We start from the raw sequence: 15,407 nt of genomic DNA, 5'->3' as shown, positions 1-15,407 counted from the left end.
TAGAGGAGAAGATGACAATGTTGGGGAGAGCATTCCACAATTGAGGGGCCACCATCAAATAGGGATGTACAAAAGCTAGGGGTGTCAGAGAATTTCTCGCCGAAACTTCGGGGGGCCGAGTGCCAACGTATTCAGCTCCCCGAAGTAGTTTTGGGGAGAAATTCTCCCCCCCGCCCCCCCAGGATGGGACTTACCTTTCCCGAATGTCGCTCCTGGTGGCAGGTCGCAGCGGCGGTTTGGCACGGCTTCGACAGGGGCGGAGGCGGCAGCCGGTCTTTCAACCAGCTGTCACCGCCGCCATTCCAAGAAAAGTTTTAAAAAAAAACGCCCCCGTGATAGGCTACGTGACGATTAACGTAGCCTATCATGGCTGACTTTGCAGATCTAGCCGTGATAGGCTACGTAAATCGTTACATAGCCTATCACGGGGCGTTTTTTGTTTTTTGTTTTTTGTTTTACTTTTCTGTTGAAGTTCGCGGCCAGGGAGACGGGGCGCTTCTCCCCGGCCTGAATTTCAGCTGGGGGTGAGGCGGGAAGCCTCCCCCCGGCCTGAATTTCAGCCGGGCGAGGCGGGAAGACAACCCCCGCTCGCATGAACTTCGGGGAGAGAAGCGAAGCGCCTCCCCCCCACCGCGAAAAAAGCTGTGGGACAAGGTAAGTCCCTTTCGTACATCCCTAACGAAAGTCACTTACCGCTTCGCAGATCTGCTTCGTGGTGGGGGGGAGGCACTCCATCCCTCCCCTCGGAATCCTCGACAGGGGGGGAGGTGCCCTGTCCCTTCCCCCAGAGTCCTGCCCGGCCGGCTCTGCCACAGCCAGACCTCTGGTTGCTGGGCAGCAGGGACGCAAATGGCGACGGCCGTAGCCACCACCATTTGCATCCCTGTAATTAACCATGATAGGCTATGTAAATATTTACGTAGCCTATCATGGCAAAGTAAAAAAAAACACATACGCAAATGGCGGCGGCTACAGCAGCCGCCATTTGCGTTCGCTATTTTTCACCATTCTAGCCTACCTAAATATTTACGTAGGCTAGAACGGCAAAAAATATTGAATGCAAATTCTGTAGAATCCAGCCTCACTGGAATCCGTGGCGGAATTCTCCGCCATCCCTGCCATCAAAAAGGTCCTCTCCCTTATTGCCAACCTCTGAACCTTCCTCAGAAGAGGCACTTGGAGAAGAATGAGAGACAGGGAGAATGGGATGTACACAGAGAAAGAACAGAGTGGGTGCAAGGTGGGTCTTGCCTTACCCCTTGTTTTGTATTGACCCCTCCCACTTTTGACTCCATCCCCACCCGCTGCTGGCACGTGATCTCCAGGGAAGTATCCCATGCAGGAATGAAGCCCTTGGACTGAAAAACCTTCCTCACCCCTGGTCTAAATGCATCTTGCACTGTAATTAGTGGAATTCTTCTATTACTAGAAAACCCAATCAGAAATCTTGAGAAAGAGGAAATAAATATGCAGCACTGAGAAGTGAACTTTGGTGATAACTCTTTTGTAATTTTAATAAATTATAATTACCATAGCTAGGTTAGGGTCTTCACATCAATTCAAGTTCTGATGTGAAAGGACAAAAATGTATAACCAAGCCAAAGCATGGGTGGGGTGGGGGTACTGATATATCTGAATGTCACTGCCTCTTAGGTTAGGTTCAAGCAGCAAAACAATAAAAGATATTTATATATACTCCTGAGGTCTAATTAGGCTTTGAATTTCAAATGTGTGTGTATGTTATGGAGCCAGATATTGCAACGCTCATGGAAACTGACACTTGACTTCAAATTGTTTTCCATTTACATGTGCAGATTAGCTAAGCATTTTACAGACAACAGATTTTAGAGACCCTACAAATATTGTTCAATGGCAGTGCATAAGCAAATTGGGAACCAGTCTTGGAAACTCGAAGAGACAATAGCTCAATCTAAGCAATTAGTGGGAAAGGCTCTGGTAATGATGACAACTTCCTTAGGTGTAAATTAAGGGTGCAATCCTATGCATGGTTAAGCAGAAAAAAAGTGCTACAATTCCCAGCATTCCTCAGCCAGCTGCTGACTGGGGGAAGGTGGGAATTGTAGGACTGCTTTCTGCCTAAACATGCATAGGATTGCACCCTAACCCATCCTATGCAATGCCAGTACTTCGGTCATCCTGTTACATCCAGAATGGTCAGCCTATGGCAAGTGTGCAGTGCCACTGACAATGCCACACCACTTCAGTTCTAAAGTGGCACTAGCTCTGCAAGGTTTTGGATCACTGTGCATGGTTCTGTCATGAAGCTGCATCCCTCTCCCCACCCCCACCCCCAGGAGTGGGGTGTCCCTCTGTCTCAGGTGGCAGGAAGTCTTGGGCCAGCTCTGGGGAGTAGGGATATGCGAACTCACCCCGTCTGGGTTCTCTGGATGCCTGCCCAGTCCCTGCCCTGCTTGCTGGTCCCTGGACCACACTTGAGCTCCTCCCACACTCGGCGAGCAGCCCGCACTCACCGCAGTGGCCTTGTCGAACTCTGCGGTCGCCATTTTTTTCAAAAAGTAAAATGGTGATAGCAAAAATGTGCATGTCTTTGTATGCATGAAAATGTGCATTTTGCGAATGTGCATATTCTCATGTGTGAAAATGTACATTTTTGTGAAGGTACATATTTGTGTGTGCACAAAAATGTGTATTTTGGGGGGAAATGCACATTTTCACACATACGCGAATATGCCCATTCACAAAATATGCATTTTCGCACATGTGCAAATATGTACATTTTTGTGATTGCCATTTTATTTCTCAAAAAATGGCAACTGCGAAGCTTGAAGAGGCCACCAGGTAGGGTTGGCGGAGAATTTCTCCCCGAAACTTAGGGGGGCCGAGCGCCAACGTGTTCAGCCCCCCGAACAAGTTTCGGGGAGAAATCCTCCGAACGCCCCCCGCCCCCCGCCCCCCCCCGGGATGGGACTTACCTTCACCGAATGTCCCTCCCAGTGGCGGGTCCGGCTGGCGGTTCGGCGGGTGTTCAAGCGGGGCGGGAGCGGCAGCCGGTCTTTCGACCAGCTGCCGCCGCCGCCATTGCAATCAAAGAAAAAAAAAAAAGCCCCCTGATAGGCTACGTGACGATTAACGTAGCCTATCAAGGCTAGATTTGCAAAGTCAGCCGTGATAGGCTACATCAATCGTCACGTAGCCTATCATGGGTGACTTAAAAAAAAAAAAGCGCGTACGGATAATGGCGGCCCCCATAGGGAGCCACCATTCCCGTTCCTTATTTGGTCGCTGTAGTCTACGTAAATGTTTACGTAGACTACGGCGAAAATAAGGGCAACGCAAATAGCGTTGCCCTTATTTTCGCCGTAGTCTACGTAAACATTTACGTAGACTACAGCGACTAAATAAGGAACGCGAATGGCGGCTCCCTATGGGGGCCGCCATTAGCGTACGCGCTTTTTTTTTTTTAAGTCACCCGTGATAGGCTACGTGACGATTGACGTAGCCTATCACGGCTGACTTTGCAGATCTAGCCGTGATAGGCTACGTTAATCGTCACGTAGCCTGTCAGGGGGCGTTTGTTTGTTTTTTAAACTTTCGCGTTCGCGGCCGGGCGAGGCGGGAAGCCTCCTCCCCAGCCTGAATTTCGGCCGGGCCGAGGCGGGAAGCCTCCCCCCCGGCCTGAATTTCGGCTGGGCCGAGGCGGGAAGCCTCCCCCCCCGGCCTGAACTTCACGGGGGGAGCAGCGAAGCGCCTCTCCCCCAGTGCGAACGTCCTTCGAGGACAGGTAAGGGACTTTCGTCCACCCCTACCACCAGGGTGAGTGCAGGCCATTCGTCGAGTGCAGGCAAGGAGAGAGCAGGGGCAGGGGCACGGTGAGCAGGGCTTGGGGGTGTGGGCAGGGGCAGTTCCACCAGATTCCCAGACTGAATCAGGGGCCCACGCCATCCCTACTGGGGAGAGACTATAGCTCAGTGGTGGTGCACTATAATGGAATAGAACCTCAGTTGTGACACTTGGAGCTGTGGTGCATGGAGCGGTACACCCCCAGAAGAATTCCAAAGTGTTTGTGTGAGTGTGTATCTATATGTGGGAGTAGAGATGAACAAATCTGTTGATTTCAGTTTTGCTCAGTTTCTCATTTTTTCCAATCTTAAATTCAGCTCTTTGGGAATTTTTCCAATCTTACATTGGGTTCATCCTGAACTTTGAGAATTTTATTTTGAATGTTTGCATGAAAATGTGTATGCATTTTTGTGTGCAATTTTGCTTAATATACACATTTTTGCAAGCAATTCTCCTAATATAATTTGAACATTATTTTCACTAATATACAATTTTTTGTAGGCACTTCCCCCAAATATATGCATTTTGTATGCATTTTTTGTATTGGAGAACTCCACTGCAAAATTTGGAGCAGTGCAAATTTTAAAGGATAACTTCCAGTTCACATGTTGTTTCAAAACTGTAAAATGAAGGAAGTTCACATGAAAATGCAAACCTAATTAATTTCTCATCCATCCCTATGTGGAAGAGCGGAATGTGTGAAAGAAACAATTCCTTCAGGTTTTCTGGACCCAAAACATTTAGGGCTTTAAAGGTCAACACCAGCATTCTGAACTTGGGATGCTGGAGAAATCCTGAATGGGATCAAATGGATCAAATGCCAGTGGATGTTGATCACATTGATGTTTGATCAAATGGAAGTTTGATTTGATTTGATTAAATGGATATTCGATCGAATGGATCAAATGCCAATGGATCAAATGCCAATGGATATTGGCTGAACTTGGGATGTTGGAGAAATCTGGAATGGAATCAAATGAGTTCAGATTTCTATGAATCTGACCCATGGATTCCACAGCAGACCAGCTTTTCCCAAAATGCACAGATTCCACAGACTTGCGGACTGGTTTTTCTTTTTTACTTTCTGGAATTTTATGCAAATTTAGTCACAGAAAAATACTTATTTTTTAAAAAAAAATGCTGGCCAAAAATGTGCATTTTCCCCATAGGGTAAAGCATGAAAATGTGCATGGGGGACTTGCACATTGTGCAAATTTGAACAAATTTGGGAAATTGGAAAAAAATCTGATCTCATCAGTGAGCACAATTATAGTCATTTGACAATCCATGAAACTCAGATGGAACAGATTTTACAAAATCTGTACATACCTATTCTGAACTGGGCCTAGGAACAAACAGATAATCAATGCAAAGTTCTACTCACAGGCATACAGGGAGCATGCCAAGCACTGAGATTGGGATATCTGCAGGTTGTAAATGATAAATGTTCTGCGCACCCATTGCATTCATTTGTCTTGCATCTGGTGGGGTGGCATCACCCTCCCTTTTGGGCATGCAGGCAGAACTTGCCACTTTGAGCAGGAGTAGGGGTGCTTTATTGCCATTTGTCCTACCTTCCTCTCATTGTGCCAGTCCAGCACTGTTTTTTCCACAGGTATTCACAGATGGCATGCAACAGCCAGAAGATGAACATATGGGGGATAAGGAGAGGCAAGAGGAAGAACTCAGAAGAAAACAAAACAGCCTGCAACAGAGGAACTCCAATTCAGGCTTCCCCTTGAAATTATGAGCTAGGAAAAACCCCACGTTCTACACAATTTAAATCTAGGATATGTTATAAAAATTAGGAAGATCTTGGGTTAGATCCTGACTTCCCTTTCCCTGAACAGAAGGGGTAAGTTCCATTCACAGAAGGGCCTGAAGACAGAAAGTGATTCTCATCCATTTCCCCTTTCCCCTGAAGCAGGGGCAGGGAACATGAAGCCCGAGGGCCAAATCTGGCCCAACTGGGGTCTCAATCCAGCCCTACTGGGTTCTCCAGAGGGCCATGCCCCCTTCCTCCCAACCACCCATCATGGGTGTTTTCTGACTTCATTGCAGTCCCCCCCCCTTTCTAAAAGACTGAAATGCCTCTTCTACGACTTAGTTACTGGTATTAAGAGCATTAAGCTACAATATCCTGGTATATTCGGGGGGGGGGTTGTGTTTTTGGCCCAGCTCCTTTTGCCTTTGGCCACACCCACCACTGGAATATGGACCCCGAGAGACCCAGGGCACTTCCTATGCTACTATGGAGAATTCCTATCCCCCACCCCACCCCATATGCCCAACCAGATTCCTCTAACATCCCTGTGCTTAGTTCACTGTTTTCGATTGGTTCAACAACACTCATATCTCATACTGGAACCTGGGCAGCACCTAGAGGTGGCGGAGAATTCCGCCACGGACTCCAATGAGGCTGGATTCTTTAAAATCCACCCCCCCCCCCGGAGTCCATGGTGGAACAGACCATTTCCCCCCCCCCCCGCCACCCTGCGAACATCATCCCAGATGGACCCTACCTGATGCTGGCCAGGTCCAGGTCCATCTGCTGAGTCTTCGCATCCGCTGCCGGTGTGCAGATGCAAATGGCGTCTGGCATAGTGGATTCCATTTGTGTCACTGGTCTTTTCGTGATAGGCTATGTAAATATTTATGTAGCCTATCACGAAAAGACCAGGGATGCAAATGGTGTCTGCTATGCCATTTGCGTCCCTGCTCTTTGCCGTGATAGGCTACATAAATATTTACATAGCCTATCATGAAAGGACCAGGGATGCAAATGACGTCCGCTACGCTGGATGCCATTTGCGTCCGCACACCAGCAGGGCAGCGGATGGAAGTCTGGCTATGGATGGGCTTGGCTGGTGGCTCCACAGACTCGCCGTGGAGTGGAGCTGGGGAGGGAGGATTGCGGGGGGAGGAACAGATTGCCTCCCCCCCACAGACCCCCCAGGTGGATCGGTGAGTGGGGTTCATCTTCATACACCCCTAGCAGCACCACTCAGGATTAAATCCAGGGCCGCCTCCCCTCTGTTAGGTCCCATGAATGACTGCTCTAGGGTACAGCCATTTAGGGCATCAAGAAATTTAGGGCTGGGAATGCTGGGAACTGTAAGACTTTTTTCTGTCTAAACCTGCATAGGGTTGTGCCCTTAACCTCTTTGTCATGACTGGAACATGTATTTATGCAGTCAACATGGGGGTAACTGGAGTCCCTCTTTATTACAACACTTCCTCATTTGGATGCCTCCCTGATTTCATTTTCTGTCTCAAGATCACCCAGAGCATTCTGGTCTGGGGGACAATAACATGTTCCTAGTACTAAATTGTTTTTGGAGCCCAGTATTGTCACCCACAGCAGTTCAGTGGAGGAGTCTCCCTTTTTAAAGTTTTCCAATCTGCTTGACTCCATGCCCTCTTTGATGTACAGAGCAACACCTCCAATATGCCCTCCCCTGTCCTTCCTGTAGAACTCATATCCAGAGATAACTGTATCCCACTGCTTCTCTCCATTCCAGCAGGTTTCCATTATGCCTACTATATGTAGGTTCTCCTTTAAAACCAGGCACTCCAACTAGTCTCCTCATACTCTGAGAGCTACTCCCTCGTAGAGATGGGCAGATTCCCTACCTGCTGGTCCAGGTGGGAATCTGCCTGCGGGGGGAGACGATCCCTCCCTCCCCCCAGAAACCGTCCGAGCTAGCTCCGCTCCATGCAGCAATCCTGCAGAGCTGACCGCCGGCTCTGCATCCCTGGTAGGGGTGGACGAAAGTCACTTACCTGTCCTCAAAGCTTGTTCACAGTGGGGGGGAGGCGCTTCGCTGCTCCCCCTGCAAAGTTCAAGCCAGGGGGGAGGCAACCCGCCTCGCCCAGCCGAAATTCAGGCTGGGGAGGAGGCGCCTCGCCCAGCCGCGAACTCAAAAGTGTTTTTAAAAAAAAAAAAAAAATGCCCCCGTGATAGGCTACGTGACGATTAACGTAGCCTATCACGGCTAGATCTGCAAAGTCAGCCGTGATAGGCTACGTTAATCGTCACGTAGCCTATCACGGCTGATTTTTTTTAAAAAAAGCACGTACGCAAATGGCGGCCCCCATAGGGAGCCGCCATTCGCGTTCCTTATTTGGTCACTGTAGTCTACGTAAAGATTTACGTAGACTACGGCGAAAATAAGGGCAACGCAAATAGCGTTGCCCTTATTTTCGCCGTAGTCTACATAATCTTTACATAGACTACAGCGACCAAATAAGGAATGCGACATAAGGAAACCCTAGCTTTCGTACATCCCTATTTGATGGTGGCCCCTCAGTTGTGGAATGCTCTCCCCAACATTGTCATCTTCTCCTCTATTATCCGTACGCGCTTTTTTTTTTTTTTAAATCACCCGTGATAGGCTACGTGATGATTTACGTAGCCTATCACGGCTGACTTTGCAAATCTAGCCGTGATAGGCTACGTTAATCATCACGTAGCCTATCACGGGGGCGTTTTTTTTTTCTTTAATTGGAATGGCGGCGGCGGCAGCTGGTCGAAAGACCGGCTGCCGCTCCCGCCCCGGACTAACATCCGCCGAACCACCGGCCGGACCCGCCGCCGGGAGGAACATTCGCCAAAGCTAAGTCCCGTCCCGGGGGGCGTGCGGGGGGCGGGGGGGCGGAGAATTTCTCCCCGAAACTTGTTCGGGGGGCTGAACACATTGGCGCTCGGCCCCCCGAAGTTTTGAGGAGAAATTCTCCGCCATCCCTAATCCCTGGCGATACTCACCTCCGCCTCCTTCCGGAATCCATGTGTGGCTGGCTCCGCATCGCTGGTGATACGGCCGGCTGCCATTGCCGTGCTGTATCGCTGGCTGAGTGAGGGCTAGCTAACTCCAGCCGCAAATGGCGTAGTGGACGCCATTTGCAGCCGTAAAGCTGTTAGATTAACCTAAATGCAGCCATCTCACAGTTTTACAGCCGCAAATGGCTGGCCTATTGTGCGAAAAAACAGGGACGCAAATGGCGTAGTGGATGCATTTAGGATAATCTGCATTTAGGTTAATCTAACAGCTTTACGGCCACAAATGGCATCCACTACGCCATTTGCAGCCGGGGTTAGCTAGCCCTCACTCAGCCAGAAATGCAGCATGGCAATGGCAGCCGGCCGTATCACCAGCGATGCGGAGCCAGCCACACACGGATTCCGGAGGGAGGCGGAGGTGAGTGCCCCATTCTGCCATGGACTCTGGAGGCTGGATTCTTTGGAATCCAGCCTCATTGGGGTCCGTGGCAGAACTCTCCGCCATCCCTACTCCCTCATAAGCCTGCCTCTTCACACAGCTCTCACTAACTTGCTCCAGCTGCTGCTACTGATGTAAACAAGTGCCTTGTTCAAAAGCAAGGGAGGGTGTGGTTCAACTACTGGTCTGCAGGAGCTTTCAATGAGTGGAAAACTAGGCTACCTGAGCCCTCTGGAAGTAGAGAGTTTCTGTTCAAGGGAGAGGACAACAGTAAATGTATTGTTGGGGAGGGTGAGGATGTGTAGGTTATTTAGGGAGGGATATGGTTTGCACGAGGCTAAAAGCGCAATCCTATGCATGTTTAGACAGAGAAAAGGCCTACAACTCCCAGCATTCCCCAGCCAGCAAGGCTGGGGAATGCTGGGAGTTGTAGGCCTTATCTCTGTCTAAACATGCATAGGATTGCACCCTAAGCCTGTTTTTATTGGGGTTTTGTAAACTAAATGAAATGAAAAGCTGAACTCTCAAACGTGGGATGACTCTCTTTCTGCACTTTAGTTTATGAGCTGCTCCATCAGCCCGAAAACCTGAACCTACAAACTGAAGCTAGCCTACACCTTTTTGGTTATCAACAAACCCTTCCAGTTCTGCACTTGTCAATACAGAGTGACGTATTGCTTTATTGCCCCTTTCCAAACTTGGATTTAGTTTAAGTGTGTGGTTGCGGTTCTCGTCAACCACTTAGGAACCTTAGTTCAAACAGGGCTGCAAGAACTCTTTTAAGTGCCTGCTGGATTTCCCCCTTGGGATTTAGCTGCCAACTGTAAGGTTGTAAAAGGTTACGGTTCTTGGATTTTGCTCCCTTCGCTGTGCCTTTGTTTTGGTTTCAGCTGATACTTTATGGGTTTGAATGAGTTTTGAATGATTACCTGGGATAATTTAATAAAGTTAATGGCGCTTACCTTCTCCTTGGATGAGTGCGTAACTTGCTTGTGTGCTGACTCTTTTGTCACTGGGGCTCCAATTGTCCACATAAAAATACCATTGTAACTAGAGACTTTTCTTTTTAAAAGAAAAGAAAGTAAGATTACATTATTACATTATTAGCAGCTATTAGACTTTGGGTCAGAGATCATAGAGAATCCAGAGGATGTCAGATGTGTCTAAATCCACAGTTAAATTATTCACATTCTGATCCCCAGCATGTTCACTTAAGAGTGAAAGCCACTGATTTCAAATGGGACTTATTTCCTTGTAAGTGTTTTAGGATTGCGGCCATTGTCACATTGATTTCAGTGGGACTGCTGGGTGAATAACTCTCCTTGGAATGCACTCCATATTTTATTGCTAATAACCATATAATCCAAGGAACTTCCTTTTATTGAGAATGCAATGCAGTTATTGCCAAAGATGACTAGACCCCACAGGTAAAAATTGACACATGGAAATGATATTAGGGGGTATCTTCGGCAGTGCTGTACCGAACTGCAACTGAATTAAATGTGAGCAAATTGATTTGCCGTATGCTTTCTAGACTGCGTAAAACAAGCAATCTCAAGTTCACATTTTCATAAGTTACCATAATGCAGCATAAATCACAATTTGACAAATATGTAGTGAGCAGTGTTCTTTCTTCTTCTTCTTCTTCTTCTTCTTCTTCTTCTTCTTCTTTTTCTTCTTCTTCTTCTTCTTCTTCTTCTTCTTCTTCTTCTTCTTCTTCTTTTTTTGGTCTCCTTTGTGAAATCAGTTAATGAGAATAAACGGCTCTAATTTGTGCCTGTACATTCCATTGCCATTGTTCTCTCTATAACAAAGGAAGAAGAAAAGAAATAAAAGAAGCAGAAATGGCAATGCATAAATTTGAACGTGCTTCGGAGAGAGATTATTTCACTGAGGCAGTAAAATGTTCAAATAGAGATTGTGATAATTATACATGAGTCATGAATGAAGACAAAAGCAACGTTTTCTCCTCTTGGCAACTGGAGTAAATTTAAGAGATGCAATTTCAATGTGAAACATATAAATACTCTATTAGCATAGGTGTGCTTGTGTGCCTGCTTTGAGGATATAAAATTCATCCCTACCTTCCATATGGGATGCAGCTGTAGTGCACTCCTTGAGTTTCTCAGAATGTTCTGCCCCTCTAGTATGAGGGCTGATTCACTTGCACAGCAGGTACATTGCTCCACAAACATTTGCTAATATGTCTTTTGATTTCTCAACCACTATTATCGTTGAGTCAAAGCGACATGGAAACTTGCTGCCGTGTTTGCACTGTGGGGCTAGTTTACGCATATATTGCATTGCTCATCGTTGCAAGCCAAACTATCCCTTTCACCAGGGCTGGGCAACACACGGCCTGTGGGCCTCATGTGATCCTTACCCCACTGTACAGTCCCCACCTTCCCCCACAGCTCCCCTGAATTATTCTTTTTTTTATATAAATTTAGCATTCCTACAGAGCACATAAAAGGCTTAATTTAGCTTGCAAACAAACTAAATGTAGCCCTTTTCGCCCTTCTGAGTACTACAGAGCAGTTTGCCATCAAATGGGGGGGGGATGTGGGGGGCAAAAATGGCCCCTGGATCTCCTTCAGTTGCCCACCCCTAGAGATGCTGGAGAAATCTGAGATGGACTAAAATGAGCTCAGATTTCTAAGAATCCACCCTGCGGAATCCGCTGCGGAGCGACCCCCACAGGCTGCATGGAGTCCGTGGACTTTTGGATGATCTTTTTACTTTCCCAAAATTTATACAAATAAATTCGTAGGAAAATATGTAAGTTTCTTCTGAGGAAATGTTGAATGGAATGGGGGACAATATGCTAAATGTTATGTACTGAGGTAAATTATGTAAATACTTACGTAATTATTTATGTATTTTTCCACATGAGGAAAAAGAAATGTTTTGCATCCATCTGTGGGTGGATGTTGGACTAAAAGGCAACTGATAATCCATGAAACACAGACAGACTGGATTTTACACAGTCCGAACATCCCTACCCACCCCTGCCTTCCACTAAATGCATTACCACTACTGAAAACATCACTCGTGCTGTTAATTCTCTCCACCACCACCCATAATATCTAGGACAACTTATTCCATCATGTCATACCATGTTGCAGATCCCCAACCTTGTCACCAGTAGTAGCCCACAATATGGAGAAGCAGTGAAGAAGTACACAATGCCATGGGATACTTAAGGAATTCCCAATGACTAGGGATACTTAAGGAATTCAGTCTTTGTGAATTCTGATGCGAACTGACCTGATGCACACCTCCTGGATGAATGTCGAGATTGGAATATCAGTATCCTCTGGATTCCATACTTCTTTGAATTTCTGATGCAGTTCTCTGTTCAAAATTCAAACCAAAATGAATTTAAAAGCACACATTTGACTGGGATGAAATATACTTAGAAATGCATTCCTTGAGAAAAAAAATATATGGATAAATGTGTATTCTGTGGAAAAAATGCTTTCAAAACTCTAAATGCATATTTAAATACCTTTTTGGTACAGAGTTGTTTTGTTTTGTTAATTGTGGATTAATGTGGAAACAAGATGGAATGGACTTATGAACGAACACATGAGAAATTGACCCAGGCTGGAAATAGACCGATCCATCCCTTGCCACGACAGCAGGACACTGGGTATCTTGTCCTCAACATTATGGCAGGGGAGGGGAGGAATAAAAATGTGGGTGTTGGCTTGGGTATTGGTCACACATTTAATTAGGGATGTCAGAGAATTCCGCCACGGATCTCGGTGAGGCCGAATGCCTGTGCATTCGGCCCCCCGAACTCCATGGTGAAACGGCCTGCCCCCCCGCCCCCCACGGATCCCTCCCAGGATGAGACTTACCTGGGGTGGATGTTCTGGGTGGCGGTGGCTCCGGCGCCGGCAGCTGGTCTTCCGACCGGCTGCCATCGCTGCCATTTGCAGTCTTGTTGGGTTTTTTTTTTTTTTTAGAAGACGTGATAGGCTACGTAAAGATTTATGTAGCCTATCATGGCTGGGTAAAACAAACAAACAAAAAAAACCACGTACGCAAATGACCGCAGCTATGGCCGCCGCCATTTGCGTTCCTTATTTTTGGCCGTCTTAGACTATGTAAATATTTACGTAGACTATGACGGCAAAAATAAAGGGGAATGCAAATAGTGTAGTGGGCGCTATTTGCATCCCTTTTTGATTTGCCGTTTTAGCCTACGTAAATATTTACGTAGGCTAAAATGGTGAATCAAAAACGGACGCAAATAGCGCCCGGTACGCTATTTGTGTTCCCCTTTATTTTTGCCCTCATAGTCTACATAAATATTTATGTAGACTAAGATGGCCAAAAATAAGGAACGCAAATGGAACACCATTTGCGTACGCATTTGTTTTTTTTTACCCAGATCCCTCCGCAGCCGGAAATCCGGCCGCGGATGGCTCTGGCCTGGGCCTGGCCGGCTGCTCCGTGGAGCTGCCGTGGAGCACAGTCAGCCATGGAGGATTCCGGGGGGGAGGAATGGATCGCCTCCCCCCCCGTCGAGGATTCTGGAGGGAGGGACGGAATGCCTCCCCCCCACCATCAACATAATCAGTGGAAAGGTAAGTGACTTTCGTACATCCCTACGATTAAATATAACATGTAGTGTTGGCTTCCATCATCAAGTGATGAACGCTAAGCCAAGAGATGGGAATACTTGAGGAATTCAACTTTTGTTCCTGATTGTGAGGCTCAATCTCCATGTCAGGTCCCTGTCCTAATGCCTCTGCAATCTCTGTCCAGCCCATTTGACTCAGCTGAGACTTCACTGTCCTTGTCAGTGACCAGGTCACTGCTTCTAATCAGAGTAATGGCACCAAGCACACAACAACAAAATTAAGATTATGTGATCACTTATTTAGATGTGGTGGCTTGTTGGTTTCTTTATGTATTATTATGTATTACATTTCTATACCACCCAATAGCCAAAGCTCTCTGGGCAGTTCACAACAATTATAACCATAAAAATATGACGTAAAACAGTATTAAAAAACTCACATTAAAACTACTGTATAAAACGAAATTAAAATTATCTCAATAGAAGCACAGTGGGGATAATAATCCCTCCCAAATTGTATCTATTCCATGAAACATTTCACTATTTAAATTAAGCTCTAGAGACACCCTATGGTTTCAGGTTTAGACATTTACCACCACCACCCCATCCCAGAGATGAGGGCAGCTCATGATTTGAGAACAGAACCCATTAGAGAAAGAAAAAAAAAAGTTGTTTGGATCCAAGGGGTTTCATGTGTGGGCTGAAAGAATTTCTGCTAATGCATGGGGGGATTATCAATTTTCATCAGTTCCCCCCAATTGCAGTCTGACACACTAAATCACATGCCATTCCAGAGGGACTGCTGACCCCCAGCAACAGAGTCCCAAAGAGGCAAGGGGACAAGAAAACTATGTGTCTGGAACACAGGCGACTTTCTCACTTCATTTCAAGTCAGGAATAGTGGGTTTTACTTTTTCAACCACATTGTAAATGAGCTGCTTTGCTGGTAAACAAACCAGGAATGGATAGCTTAGTGTGATGTCTGATTATGCTCTATTGTCCCTAAACAAGCCAGGATTTCTAAGCCACACTGGTTTAAAGTTGGCTTATGGTCCTGGTTTGTCTGGATGCAGTAAACTATAATCCTGGGTTTGGATGAAACATTAAGCTATCCATGTCTGTTTTGTTTACCTTCTCATGAGAGCAGAAGGAACAAAGCAGGACCTGTGTGCACTAGCTAGGGATGGCACGGGTGCCCGATTGAGACTGGGAGTCCAGCAAATATGCCCCCCTCCAAGCTGTGCCTGCCAAGCCCCTGTCCCCACTTGACACCCCCCCCCCGCTTGCTGAACTGCTGGCATTCACCCAGGACCCATCCTCGAGCACCCCAATCACTATTTTGGGAAGAAGAAGAAGAAGAAGAAGAAAGGTTATTGCGAATATGTGCACAACTAGTTGTACACAAAATGGCACTGTGAATGGCCCATATATGCAATATTAGAGACATAAATGGCCCGTATGTGCACATATTCATGAAAGGTGAGTGCCAGTGCCTTGGTGAGCGGCGGGGAGCTTGAGCATGGGTCTCGGGGCACACGAGTGGGGACAAGGGCTGGGTGGGTGCTTGGAGAACCCAGGTGGGCGGGTGCCCATCCATCCCTAGTACCAGCTTGCACCTCTTTCACATGTGATTTAAGAAGCCAAGATTCCTGGCTTAAAGTGGGCTGCAGACACATCCACAGCTTTTTTGGATCCAAGTTTATATTTCCAGCCTTTTAACAAAATTTCAAAGAAACAAGGCAGAAATTTCTAGGGAAGTACGAAAATCACTTACC

This window comes from Heloderma suspectum, chromosome 1 (genome assembly GCF_057233095.1).
Source record: "Heloderma suspectum isolate Gila_16-S chromosome 1, 16-S_ref, whole genome shotgun sequence".
Classification (NCBI taxonomy): domain Eukaryota; kingdom Metazoa; phylum Chordata; class Lepidosauria; order Squamata; family Helodermatidae; genus Heloderma; species Heloderma suspectum.
This window is presented reverse-complemented; position numbering follows the sequence as displayed.